The sequence below is a fragment of the Panthera pardus genome, unplaced genomic scaffold (assembly GCF_024362965.1).
Source record: "Panthera pardus isolate Hobbes unplaced genomic scaffold, ASM2436296v1 HiC_scaffold_10, whole genome shotgun sequence".
NCBI classification, from domain to species: Eukaryota; Metazoa; Chordata; class Mammalia; order Carnivora; family Felidae; genus Panthera; species Panthera pardus.
The window spans coordinates 38,715,836-38,730,729 of NW_026526655.1; positions in this window are offsets into that span (position 1 = coordinate 38,715,836).

Consider the following 14,894-nt stretch of genomic DNA (forward strand, 5'->3'; position numbering starts at 1 on the left):
ATACAAAAGAAAGCATTTATTCTCAGAATCACAATGTCTACAAGCTGGCTGGGAAAGCTCTGTGTGGTCTCATTCCAAAAGAGGAAGGCAAAGGGGGTCAGTGACTACCTGGAGCATGCTCTTCCTGAGAGTGATAGAAGAACCAGAGGGCAGCCCAAGTGCACAAGCACATTTCAAGCCTCTGCCTGTGTCACATCTAGTAACATCCCAATGGCCAAAGTATGTAATGTGGCCAAGCTGAAGTCAAGACATAGGAAATTATACCAAGATCACTAGGAAGCCACAGCAAGGGTGTTAGATGGACTATAGGAGAGAGGAAAATTGGAATCTGTAATTTAATCTACCACAATCTTCAACAGGAAGTGGTTAGGTAATAATAGTACAGTAACACTAAACAGCCGTCAAAGAGAATGAGTATATCTGAATATACTAAATGGAAACTGTGCACCTCACATTGCTGGATGAAAAGAACAATCGTAAGATATGTATGTCATCCTATTTTTATTTAAAAGAAAAACTTTTGAATATATTTATTTTATGTGCCTAGTAAAGAGTTTGAGAAGGTACATAAACTGTTAGTATTTATCTCTCAGGATTGGAGTTGGGAGATGAGAACTAACTTCCTTCCACTTTATATTTTATGTATTAACATAAATACTTGTGTATCATTGGGAAATTTTTTATAGATATGTATTACTTTTATAATAAAAACTTAAAAAGATATAATAATAAAGCAAAAAACAAATACTAAAAATGACAAAAATGTTTTTATCTCCCAGGTACTCTCTAGTTGATAACACATTTCCCATTCCCTTTCCCCAGTCCCCATAAGAATAAAATAACATCCAGTATCTAGAGGTTTTAGGTCTGAGGTCCTGTGCTATAAAACTTCATTCTGCTTCAGAAATTATCTGTTTTATTCCTCATAAAGCTCATTTTAATCCTATTGGGTATCTTGGTGGAGCAGAGCATTACAAAGAGTATTTGAAGATTTCCTGAGTTTCTTAACATTTATTTTATATATATTTTTCTGTTTCAAAATTCCAATTTGTTATAGTAGATAGATAGAGATAATTTCCATTTCTCAGTTGAGAACTTTGAGTATCTTTCCATTCATTTCAAGAATGTTTACCTTCACTTCATGGAGTATTGTTACAATAGCTACTTAAAATTTTTTTTAATGTTTATTTATTTTTTGACAGACAGAGCATGAACAGGGGAGGAGCAGACAGAGAGGGAGACACAGAATCCGAAGCAGGGTCCAGGCTCTGAGCTGTCAGCACAGAGCCCAATGCGAGGCTTGAACCCATGAACTGTGAGATCATGGCCCGAGCCAAAGTTGAACACTTAACTTATTGAGCCATGCAGGTGCTCCTATATACTTTAGAGTGTTACTTCCAACAGCTAGACCAAGAGTCAGCAAGTGAAGGCCTGTGAACCAAATCTAACCTGCTGCCTGTTTTTGTATGGCCCATGAGCAAAGAATTGTTTCCATACTAAACTAAAGCTTTAACTAAGATTAAAGTTTTAAATGATTGGGAGAAAAATCAAAAGAAAGCTAATATTTTGTGACATGTCAAAATTATATGAAATTCAAATTTGTTTCCGTAAACACAATTTTATTAGAACATAGTTATATTCATTCATTGAAATATTATCTATAACTGCTTTTGTACCACAATGACAGAGTTGAGTTGTGACAGAAACAATATGGCCCACATAACCTAAAATATTCCTTCTATCTGTCTGTTTACGGAAAAAGTTTGCCCCGATCTGGGTTATCTCAGACTTTGCATCTGTTGATTGTCTTTTCTCTTAAAAGTTGGTCATATTTTCCTGGTTCTTTGTATGTTGAGTAATTCCAGATTGTGTCCTAGACAGTTAAAATATTATATGGTGAGGCTCTGACATCTATTCCGTGCATGCATAGCTTGGGAGTGAGCCTGGGGCTTATGTTGGTTCATACACAGAATTAGAAGATATTCTCCAGCTCTCTGCTCTCTGATATTTCCATTATTCTCTACAATTTCTGAGGGCCCCTTTTCCAGTACTGTGGTTAGAAAGATGGAATTTCTCTCAGAGTTATAGTTGTCCATGTTGATACATAGTTACATACAACTGAAGTTTTCTTTAGGTCAACACTGAAACAATAGATAACAGAGAGAGAAAAAAAAAAAAAAAGCAAAGCAAAGCAAAGAAAAGAAAAGAAAAGAAAAGGAAAGAAAAGAAAAGAAACTCACCCCCGTAAAGGTCTTTCAAGTGTTCAGTCTTCTCCATGAAAGAAGTCTCCATGACTTGCTGTTTTTACTCAGAGTGCTCAAGTAGTTGCTTTCATATGTTGTCTAGAGTTTTTCTTTGTATAAGGTTTTAACTCCTGTAAAGAATTAAGGAGATGAGATTTCCAGGGCATAAGCCCATTCTAAATAATATCTTAATAATTCATAGGCTACTATTTGGTGGTAATTTTGCTGTAACATCTTAAACTTCTTGGGATTAGGAATATGGAAAAGACAAGATCATTGTTTGATTTACTCAGGACATCAATACCCATGAATCCTGAGAATCTTTACTAGAGTACACTGGGTGGATGAATTCCTATGATGAAGCCATGTTGACCTGCGTGAAGAGGCTTATAGGCAATGATAAATCAAAGTGGACTCAAAATACTTATTCTGTTAGATTTTGTACAAGAAGTTGTATGGTCAGTTAGGACTCCTGTTTGCAAGTGACAAGACGAAGAGAAGAAGAAAATAATTTTTTTGCGAGCCTAGGGATGGGGTTAGTGTGATTAAAAGGCTAATGTAGAAGATCCTAAAGGTTTTTGTGGTAGAAAGCTCCCAAGGAAGCAGAGGTCAGAAAGAAAGATAGAGACATAGAGACAAAGAGATTTGAAAATTCTATGCTGCTGGTTTTGAAGATGGAGAAAAGGGCCATGAGCCAAAGAATGCAAGCAGGCCCTAGCATCTAGTAAAAGCAAGGAACCAGATTCTCCTATAGAATCTCTAGAAGGAACAGGTCCTGCCAATACTTTGATTTTAGCTCATTAAGATTGATTTTGGATTTCTGACCTCCAGAACTGTAAGGTAATAAATTATAATGTTTTAGGCCACTACATTTTTGGCCATTTGTTACAACAGCAATAAGAAACTACTGCAGTTAGCTAAGGCACAAATAGATCCAAGGAGTCAAATTATGTCATGAAATCTGAGGCCCAATCTCTTTTTCTCTCAACCACTTCCACCTACCCACTCTCACTTCTGCTTATCTTTTCTTTTTTCTTTAATGTTTATTTATTTATTTTGAGACAGAGAGCCAGTGATAGTGTGAGCAGGGGAGGGGCAGAAAGACAGGGAAAGAGAATCCCAAGAAGGCTCTACACTGTCAGCACAGAGCCCGAAGCAGGGCTCAAATTCACAAACTGTGAGATAATGACCTCAGCCAAAATCAAGAGTCAGACAGTTAACCAATTGAGCCACCCAGGTGCCCTTGTTTATCTCTTCTTGACCTCATTTCTGTTGCGGACTCAGGAAACATGGCTTCAACCAGCACCAGTTTTACCTCTTTCCTATTGTGTATATTCAGAGTCAAATGATGCTTTATCCTCTAGAGCCATTTAAGGCAATCTCAGAGGACTTTGATTGGCTTGGCTTGGGTCAAGTGTCTGCCATTGAACCAATCATCCCAATAAATGGAAGAGGGCACAGTTATAAGGCAGAATTGCCTGAGTCACTTGCAGACCCCCTTAAACTGAGGGGTAGTAATGTAATGGCAATCCCACTAGAAACACATGGAAAAAATAACAAATTCTCCAAAGGATTAAGGGGTGCTGATGAGACAAAGAGAACAAATGTCCACCATAGTTCGTCATTTTACTAGCCAAACCCAGCAAAACCACATTAAGGATAATGTCACACATAACCCCTAATTCCTGTTGAGATTACCAAGATCACAAACCATTTCCTTCCTATCAGCATGTCTACACTCCCTTGTCCACTTTCCCAGTTGTGTCAGTTAACGTTATTAGATCTTTCCTTTAGTGACAGTAAGCTCAAAATAGTAATGGCTTAAATAAGATAGCCATATGGGGGTGTTGTTTCACTCTCATGAAAACGCTGGAGGTAGACAGTTCAGGGCTGGCAGATGCCGGCTAGATGATTTCTCTCTTGTTGTCTACCATTCTTAGCAAGTAAATGCCCCCCTAATGGTCCAAGATGGTGCCTCAGGCTCTACCCATCATGTCTGTGTTCCAGAAATCAGGAAACAACTAATAAAGAAGAACACATCTCCTTCCTAAAGATATTTTCTGGAAATTGAACACATCCATTGATCTGAATACAGCTATTTAGTTTGGTTCTCAAGCCACCAGCTCATTTCGTAAAGCTGGTGGGGAAAATAATTGAACTTGAGGGAGGAAAAGTATGACTTTACCACTTTCTAGTTTGGTGACTTTGGGAATTCATAATCTGAGACTCAGTTTCTTTATCTGCAATTTGACAGTATGAAAGTTAAAATAATTTTTAACAAAAAAGGCTATTCATTCTTTTAGTTTGTAACAGAAAGAATGTCCTAAACTGATTGTATCCATTTCTTTTATCTGTCCATCTTTAGGCACTGTAATTGGGTGATTAGTTTCATTACTTTCTTGTAACGGCCATCTAGAATGGCCCTGTTGACCTCCATTCTGCAGAGTCCCAGTAGCCTTTTTTTTTTTTTTTTTTTTTGCCTTCATTCTTCTTGACCTCTTTGTAGCACATGAAACCATTGATTACCCTCCTTTTTATTAGCACACTCTCTTCACTTGGGTTTCGGAATAAATCACTCCAAATCAAGCACAGACAGACTTAAATCCTCAAGCTGAGCTGAAACTAGGCTCTACATCATAACAAAACTTGACTGTAGTCTTAGGGGAAATGGAAGGGAAGCATAATACAGACTACTGGCTACGAGATATGACTGTTTTTGTAATTCTGGTTCATCCGTACAGCATCACTTCTGCCTAGTTAACACATGAACTCATGGTAGAAGCCAGTTTCCTTCCTCTTATAAGGGGCTTCAGGTACATTCTTGCAACCCAGGCAGAGAGAGAGAGAGAGAGAGAGAGAGAGAGAGAGAGAGAGAGAGAGAGAGATGCCTTCTTACCCTATTTAGGGTTTTTCTCTTCCCAAGATGTTTGGCTGTGAAAATAACCATGTCTTTCAGAATAGCTTGTATACCCTTCCCCAGGATGAACCTTGATGTACAGTATCCAGTTTCAATACAGGAGATGCACTCCCAACAGTAGCAGGATAGCAACCCTAAATGCCTCACTTTCAAGTAGCAAACAAAAAAAATTTTTTTAACATTTCTCAAACCTGTGTTGTTACCTTTTAAATAACACCAGATGTTGGACAGCCGTAATTCAGTTCAAGATGAACTTTGTCAAACCCAGTCTGGTGCCTTTTGTGACGCCTTCTTCCATATGAGATGAAAACATCTGCACATGCTTCCTGCAGTTCTCAGGATTACAGGATATGATCTGTGATAACTTCCCAGACGAGAACATAAGCATCTCAACAAACGTAGGAACATTTTACAGGCACAGGGCAGTTTAAATCTACTCACAGTAAGCGTGTCTCTAAAGAGTATATAAACTGCAGAGATTCAGCTCTGGCTAGGGCGAAGAGACAAATTCATGATCAGAAATGCAGTTTAACTTCTTAGAACCCAAAGCAGACACTTGGGTGCCCCAGGCCCATGTAATTCTAGCAGAGCTGTGGGGGAAAATTCCAAGAACAGGGCCAGTGTTAACTGTATTCTCTGTCAACTTCCATATATCTTAGAAGTGTGAACTCACTTAACTCATTGACCAAATAAATGACCATTTCTTGCTTGGGTCAGAAACTATGGAAACTTTAGGGCAAACAGAAATTAATAAGACAAGATTCCAGAAGATAAGGAGGTCACTATCATATGAGAGACTGAAACAAAAAGAAATACCCAACTTTCTGTGATCAAGAAAAGCCCAGGTGGCTCAGACTGCACATAGGAGGGGCATCTGACTTAGACAGGGTCCAGGTAGTGAGGTCTAAGAAAGTGTTCTGGAGGAAATGATGCCAGAATTAAGTAAAAAGTGATGAATGGGAATTTTCCAGTTAACTAAGGACAGAAAGGGAGCACCGGGTAGGAGGAACAGTCTATACCAGTATATTTGCAGTGAAAAAACAAGATGCATGTGGGGAACTGGATGTGTGGTGTGAGGAGAGCGGAAATGGTGAGAAAGGAAACTAAGCAAGTAGGAGTAGTTGGATCAAAGTTATGCTAAGGACTCTGAAATTTTTTTTAAAGTTTGTTTATTTTTCAGGGAGAGAGTGAGTGGGGGAGGAGCAGAGAGAAAGAGAATTCCAAGCAGGATGTGGTACTTGATCTCACAAACCCTGAGATCATGACCTGAGTAGAAATCAAGAGTTGGATGCTTAACCAACTGAGCCAACCAGGTGCCTCAAGGACTCTGAATTTTGTCTTGAACCTGTCTGATTTTTCCAAGTCCCCAAAGTCATTTAGTTATGGAGTGAATTCATTAGATTTATGCTTTTAAAAAGATACATTTGGTAGTCCTATGGGAGTGGATTGGAAACAGTAAAGGTTAGAGGCAGAGAGACTGATTAAAAAGGCCGCAGTGATATCTAGGCAAATGATTCTAAAGATCTGAATTTATATATGGCATCCTTAAAGAATTAGGAAGCTATTCAGGAGGCAGAAGTGGTAGCCCAAAGGGATTGTTTGAATGTGGGGTGAAGAAGAGGGAAGAATTCAAGATAGCTTGATAAGTAGAGTAAAATATACAGTCCTTTAAAAAGATAGAGAAAAGGGGTTCCTGGATGGCTCAGTCAGTGGAGCATCCGACTCTTGGTCTCAGGGTTGTGAGTTCTAGCCATTGTTGGGTGTGGAGATTACTTAAAAAATAGTCTTAAAAAAAGAGAGAAACAGAGAAAAGAAGTAGAAGATGAAGTTTGGGGTGTATTAGTTCTGTCTTGCTATGTAACAAATTTCCACAAACTTAGCAACTTTAACATATTTATTATGTCACAGTTTCAGTGGGTCAGGAAGCTGGACATGACTTATTGGATCCTCTGCTTTAGGTCTCACAGGCGACAGTTAAGGTGCTGGCCAAGTTGCATTCTCGCCTGGAAGTTCATCTGTGGGCAGGGAATCTGCTTTTAAGCCCACTCAGGTTGTTGGCAAAATTCATGCCGTATGGTTGTAGGACTGAGGACCCCACTTCATTGGTGATGATCAGCTGGAGGCTGCCCCCAGCTCCTTGAGAACCAGTTGCAGTTTCTAGAGGTTTGCCATAGATTCTTGCCACATGGAATCTGCCAACATGACTACCAACTTTGTTAAGCCAGCAAAGAGAGTCTCTAGTGTGAGTCAGCTGGCAAGAGGGAATCTTAGAGAACATCATGTCCCAGAAGTGCCATCTCCTCAATTTTGCCACCTTCTACTGGTTAGAAGCAAGTCACAGGTCCCATCCACTCTCAAGGGGAAGAGCTCACGCAAAGGTGTGAACACTGTGTGGCAGGAATCAAGGGTCACCTTAGAGTCTGTCTGCTGCTATGGGGAAAGATGAGTTCAGTTTTGGCATGTTGAGTTTCATGAAACCTCCAAGTAAAGATGTTCAGTGGGATATGTTAGTCTAGAACCAAAAGACAGGTTTGGTGCTGGAGCAATAAATCCACAATCTGCATGTGGAATATAAATGGTAACAGAAATGGTGAAAGTAGAGGGTATTGTCCAGAAAGAGTATATACGTAGGCATCTGAGGAAATGGAAATGAACTAACATACTCTCCTTAAACTTAAGGATCGTCAAGTTGTTCCTTAGCCTTCTCCTTTGCGCAGTGAGACAATGCAAAGAGCCGCTTCTATTTTCTCCATACTCACTCCTTTTTATATTTTTTGTTTGTTCTCCTTCAGATGTTCATTTGTTTCTGTACATTACACTCAAATGAAGGAATTCAAATTAGAGGCAGTACATCAATAAAGGTTCTGATAAATCCTTAGTAAAGCAGAACTACCTTCAGAGTATCTCATTCTCTCTTTTGTTTGCCCCCATTAATATAATTTTAAACTTTTAAATAATATATTGTATCCTAAAGGTTATTTTACGTACCTAAGACAATATTGTAAGAAGCCAAAAATAATTGAAATCTCCCCAACATAATTAAGAGCCTCAGATCATATCTAATAGTAACTTAAAAGAGTAAGAGGGGAGCATGTAGTTATTGATTCGTTTGACACATTAATGTGGGCATCTGTATTGAAGGGTAATACATAAAAAAGGGAAGAATGTCAACCATGTTACCATAAATATATCTGGTTTAGTTCATGAGATTTTGGAGTCAGAATTTACAGGAAAATTATAAATTGTGTAAATTAGGAAATTGCATACATTACTTCTTATAGTGTGTGTGATAGCAAGTGACCAAGGGAGTTGAAAATGAAAGGGTAGTGGAGTAACAGCTAAGGGGTGTGGAATTTCTTACTGAGAAAATAAGGATGTTGTAAAATTGGTTGTGGGGATGGATGCAAAACTCTGAAAACAGCTGTAGTGTTCAGAGATAAAAGTTCTAGTTTAGTAACTTGAATTTTTAATTTATGGTTTTATGGAAGGAAGCAGTTCACACATCAATTAAAAATTAAATTCATGTACCTTTTGATAATAAATATGTTAATTTTTAAAAATATTTATTTTATTTTTGAGAGAGAGAGAGAGAGAGCGCGCATACAAGCAGGGGCAGAGAGCTCCAACTCACAAACAGTGAGATCATGACCTGAGCCAAAGTTGGATGCTTAACCAACTGAGCCACCCAGACGCCCCTATATGGTAGTTTTTAAAATACAGAGAAATTGTGTTATTATCCGTTTGCCTTTCCAGATCCATTTGCTACCCTTCTCTTTCCTGTTTTCTGCCATAAGAAACTGGCCTCTACCAATAGATCACATAGCCTCTCCTGCCATCTAGTTGGTTTGTGGCCAATGGGAGGCACAGGCAGGTGATCAGAAGAGGGAGGGAAGAGAGCCTGGTATTGATTTTCCCTGGTAGACCTTGGTTTGAACAACAATTGAGATCTTCTAATTCCTCTACTGAAAGTCAAAGCTGCTGTCAAACCCCTATCCCATGCTGTAACTCACAGCAGATTCTGGAAACATTAGTCCCTCTCTCTGCCCTTTCATGTTCAGAGGTGATAAGGACTTCCCACTGTTGCTACTCCCTGGATGTTTTACCATGTCTTGTTCTTTAAAACTGCCCATACTTCTATAAACAGTCTCTGCATTACCCTCTTTATCACTCTGTTTCTAATTAACCCTTTGTGCCATCATCAGCTTTTTGCTAGGATCCTAGCCATATTAGGATTGAACCAGAGTATATCTTGTGTCTGGATATACACATATGGAGAAAAATGTTAGCAAACACCAAAAAAAAAAAAAAAAAAAAAAAAAAGGATGCGAATGATATTCTATCTTCAGGGTGGTGGTTATTTCTGAGGAAGAAAAGGAAAAAGAAAAGTGGGAAGTAGGGGGTTTTAGCCATATCTAAACTATCTTGGTTCTGAAAATAATATTTAATACACAAAAACTAAAATAAATAAGGCAAAGAGTTCGTGCTTGTTTAATCTCAGTCATGGATACCTGGATGTCTATTTTCTGTATTTTGGAAAACTTAAGAAAGGAAATAAAATCTACCTTATTATATTATTTAAAAAATTGTTTTAATGTTTATTTTTGAGAGAGAGAGACAGAGAGTGATAAGGGAAGGGGCAGAGAGAGAGAGACTGAGACACAGAGTCTAAAGCAGGCTCCAGGCTCTGAGCTGTCAGCACAGAGCCCAATGCAGGGCTCAAATTCATAGACCCTGAGATCGTGACCTGAGCTGAAGTCGGCTACCCAACCGAACGAGCCATCCAGGTGCCCAGTTTTTTTAATGTTTATTTATTTTTGAGATACAGAGAAAGAGAGAATGAGTGGGGGAGGAGCAGAGAGAGAGGGAGACACACAATCTGAAGCAAGCTTCAGACTCTGAGCTGTCAGCACAGAGCCCAACACGGGGCTCAAACTCACAGACCACGAGATCATGACCTGAGCCAAAGTCGGATGCTTAACCGACTGAGCCTCCCAGGCACCCCGTAAATTTACCTTACTTTAGATTAAACCTATTTGTAAAAGAACCTACTGTATGACATGTGCATATGGATTTGGTGTACATTCACTAAGGAAAGGGAAAACAAAGCCTGAACATTGAAGGTACTAGACTGGTTGAATTGCACACAAGAAATGAGCTTAGTCTATGTGCATAAAAACAGGGAGAAGCAAGCTTCTATTGTTCCTAGGAGGTGATGTGCTGACATTACCCATTTTAGAGTTTGCATGGAAATAGTGTCTCAGGGCCATGTAATTTCTTGCAAAATGTATATGCCAATAAACTTGGAGTAGATTTAACCTTGGGGCTACCACCAAGAGAACTCTCTTCTGTTCTGGGGAAGACAAGAGTTCAGGAATGATGGTGTAAACAGAATGGAAGACTGAGGCCAGCTGTGGGCTAGGAATTAGACATGTTTGCATTAAATCCTCACTTCTTGAGGTAGAAACATTTTTGCTAATTATTGTATGGCTCAAATTCTCAAAGTTCCTAGAGAAGTCTGTTACGAAACTGGTAGGCTGACCCAGTAAACCTCCTAGGAATTCTCAATGTCTCTGTAACATACTTGGCACTTTACTACCCTCCCCTGGTTCTTAGCCATGTTGTTTGTGTGGGATGGATCCCACTCACATCTGTAGGGGTAGGCCCTGATTGGTGTGGGTGTAAAACAAAGGAAACAATATATCCCAACTCCTTCCTTTTTCTTTTCTTTCTTTCTCCTTCCTCCCTCTAATCTTCTCTTCCTCCCTCCCTCCCGCCCTCCCTCCTTTCCTTCCTTCCTTCCTTCTGTCCTTCTGTCCTTCCTTTTCTTAAATTTAGTTTGAAAGCCCAACTAATTATAGAGGCACATAGTGCAGTGTGACTCTCAAAAAATACCCTCTGATCAACTGACAAGGTAGATCTTCTGAATTAGACAATATCAGACAAGAACTGTGTTTGGCTGATAGTAATATAAACACAAGGAGTGACTTATGTACCCAAGAGTTTATTCTCTCATGTAAAATAAGTCCAGAGTTTGGCATTTCAGTCTGGTACAGTGACCCTGAAAGTCCCAGGGTTATTCTGTCTTTTTTGCTTCATTATCCTAGTCATGAGTTCTATTTCCAGTGTTAACCTCAAGGTCCAATGTAGCTGCTAACATCCAGCCATCATGTCTATGTTTTGGGCAGAAGGGAGGAAGAAAAGAGGAAGAACAAAAGAGTGCATTTTGCAGTTAAATCAACTTCCTTTAACTGTTCTTCCTAGAAGTTCTGCCTATTACGTCTCTTTGACCAAAATTTAACCTTATAATTGCATCTGGGAGAGAAGTTTGTAAATTTAATGTTTCAGCTGGAAATACAGCTACTTATGATAGACTGATTAATGGCCAGCTTCCTCCTCCAAATCTATGAATGTGTTACCTTACATGGCAAAAGGAACTTTGCTGATATTATCACATTAAGAATCTTGAGGTAGAGATATTACCCTGAATTATCTAGGTGGGTCCAATGTACTAACAAGGGTCCTTAGGGAGGCAAAAGGGTTAAAGGTAGAGTAGAAGAAGGGGATGGTACAATGGAAGGGGAGGTTGCAGTGATGAGCTTTGGAGATAGAAGAAGGCGTCACAAGGCAGGGAATATAGGTGACATCTAGAAGCTGGAAAAGGCAGGGAAGTAGACTCCCGGAGAGTCTCCCCATGGCAAGCCTGATGACACTTGGACTTTTTAGTTCAGTGAAACTGATACCAAGCTTCTGAACTCTAGGACTGCAAGGTAATACATTTGTGATTTACAAGCTGTTAAAATTGTGGTAATTTGTTACAACAGCAGTAGAAAACTAATACAGTGTTCTGTTACCAAGGAAACAGGTTCTAAACGTTTCTTCTGGCAGGAGGTAATAAATATGTGAAGTGTTGTGCAACCCCCAAAACCCATTGCTGCTTTGGTACAGCTCATTAATCAGTCCTGATAAACCCCTTGCAAGTTGAAAATCAGGTTAGGTTGAACATGTGTTTAATAAACCTGACTTACTGAACACCATAGCAACTAGTCCACCTTAAACATGCTCAGAGCACTTGCATTAACCGACAGTTGGGAAAATCATCTAAAAGAAAGCCTATTTGATAGTCAAGTATTGAATACCTCGTGTAATTTATTGAACACAATACCGAAAGTGAAAACCGGAAGGGTTGTATGGGTACAGGTAGCTGTAAGTGTGTTTATTGGTTGTTGACCCTCGTGATTGTGTGGCTGATGGGGAGCTGTGGTTCGCTGCCCCCGTCTAGCGTCATGAGCAAGTATTGTGCTGCATATCACTGGCCTGGGGAAGAAAGTCAGAATTCAGAATTCAAGGTACAGCTTCCACAGAATGCCTATCACTTTTGCACCATCGTAAAGTTGCAAAAATCACAAGTCAAACCATCATAAACTGGGGGCCATCTGCAATCATAAAAGTATGACGTATCGAAAAAGAGGATGGCCTTACCCAATGCACTTTAATTTGGAACCACGGTTGGCTGAAAAGTCCTCTCACACTTTAATTTCATCAGCTATTTAGCTTGTAAAAGGTTTAGTTGGTTTGTTTTTGGGGTTTTTTTTTGGTGGTGGTAGTGGGTTGGGGGTGTAATAACACCTATATTTGCCACAACTTTAGTTAACAAAAGAGAAAAGAATGTATTTGGGACTGGATTTCAAAAAGTGGTGGATTGGAGAGTTCATAATTGTATTAGGACACCTACCTCTAGAAATCTGATTGTTAGGAATACAATGGTTACAAAAGATATTTGGACAATTTTAATGACAGTGTAATTTGCTAACTTTGTTGATACATGCTAAGCATTTTGAAAAATTTCTTCTGTTGAATATCCTCATTGAAGTTGTAATGAACCAGAATTCTTCCCCAAAAGGAGCTTATGAAGGCCACAGGGTTTTCTGGTTTCCTTTGACAGCTAGGTGGGTGAGACAAATCTTATTACGAACAAACTAAACCAACATAAATGCCTAAATAATAAATCAATCAATAATAATAATAAATAATACCAAATGCTTAAAATAATAAACCACCATTATTATTATAAACAATCACATGATAATTCTCATAGAAAAATAATATTTTCTTTAGATGAGTCAAGGCAAAATGGAATGAAAGCCTTTATTGCAGGGTTTCTTTCGTGATGTTTCAGAATGTTGTTTAAACAAAGTCCCTCTGGCATGGCAACTGTTGCCAGGTAGGGCTTTGCTTCCTAAGGAGTTCAATGAGATGACGCTGTTTTTAATCAGTGCACCACAGGAACCATATGTAAGCTTTAGACTGACTACATAATGCTTGTTCCCACCAGTCAACATCCAGACAAAATAAACAAGAACCAAAATGGCCACTGTACAAATCCTTTGTCTACATACAAGTCTATGGGGAATTCTGGACTTCAAGTGGAGGGCTGCTGGTGCCACAAGAGTTTCTTAATGGCCCTTGGGTTTGGTTCTATGATCTTCCTCCAATAGTGTAAACTCTTAGCTTATTTTGTTATAAAATAAGGTAAATAAAACTCCAGAAGAGTGGTTTTGTTGGGTGGTAAAATATATGTAACATAAAATTTACTACATAAAGTTTTGTTTTTGTTTTTTTTAAAGAGCATGATCTGGGGAGAGAGGCAGACAGAGAGAGAAATTCTTTTTTTTTAATGTTTATTTATTTTTGAGAGAGAGGGAGAGAGAGAGAGAGAGAGAGAGAGAGAGAGAGAGAGAGAGAGAGAGAACGTGAGCAGAGGAGGGGCAGAGAGAGAGAGATGGAGACACAGAAACCAAAGCAGGCTCCATGCTCTGAGCTGTCAGCACAGAGCTTGACGTGGGGCTTGAACTCAAGAACTTCAAGATCATGACCTGAGCCAGAGTTGGACACCCAACCGACTGAGCCACCCAGGCGCCGGGAGAGAGAAATTCTTAAGCAGACTCCATGCTCAGCGTGGAGCCTAACACGGGGCTTGATCCCATGACCCTGGGATTATGACCTGAGCTGAAATCAAGAGTTGGATGCTCATTTAAAAAAAAAAAAAAAAAAAAAAAAAAGAGGGGCGCCTGGGTGGCGCAGTCGGTTAAGCGTCCGACTTCAGCCAGGTCACGATCTCGCGGTCCGTGAGTTCGAGCCCCGCGTCAGTCTCTGGGCTGATGGCTCGGAGCCTGGAGCCTGTTTCCGATTCTGTGTCTCCCTCTCTCTCTGCCCCTCCCCCGTTCATGCTCTGTCTCTCTCTGTCCCAAAAATAAATAAAAAACGTTGAAAAAAAAAAAATTAAAAAAAAAAAAAAAAAAAGAGTTGGATGCTCAACCAACTGAGCCACCCAGGTGCCCCACTACATTAACCATTTTTAAGTGTACAGTTTAGTGGCAGTAAGTAATTCACAGTGTTGTACAACCGTCTCTTATCATTCATCTTTAGGACTTTTTCATCTTCCCAAACTGAAATCTGTACCCATTGAACATTTACTCCCTATTCCCCTTCCCCTTGGTTCCTGGAAACCACCATTCTACTTTCTGTTTCTATGAATTTGACTACTCTAGGGACCTCATATAAGGGGAGTCAGACAAGATTTGTCCTTTTGTGTCTGACTTAGCATAATATCTTAAAGATTCACCAATGTTGTAGCACGTGTCAGAATTTTATTCCTTTTAAAGGCCGAATAATATTCCATGGCATGCTTATACCAGATTTTGTTTATTCTTTCATCCAGGGACATTTGAGTTGTT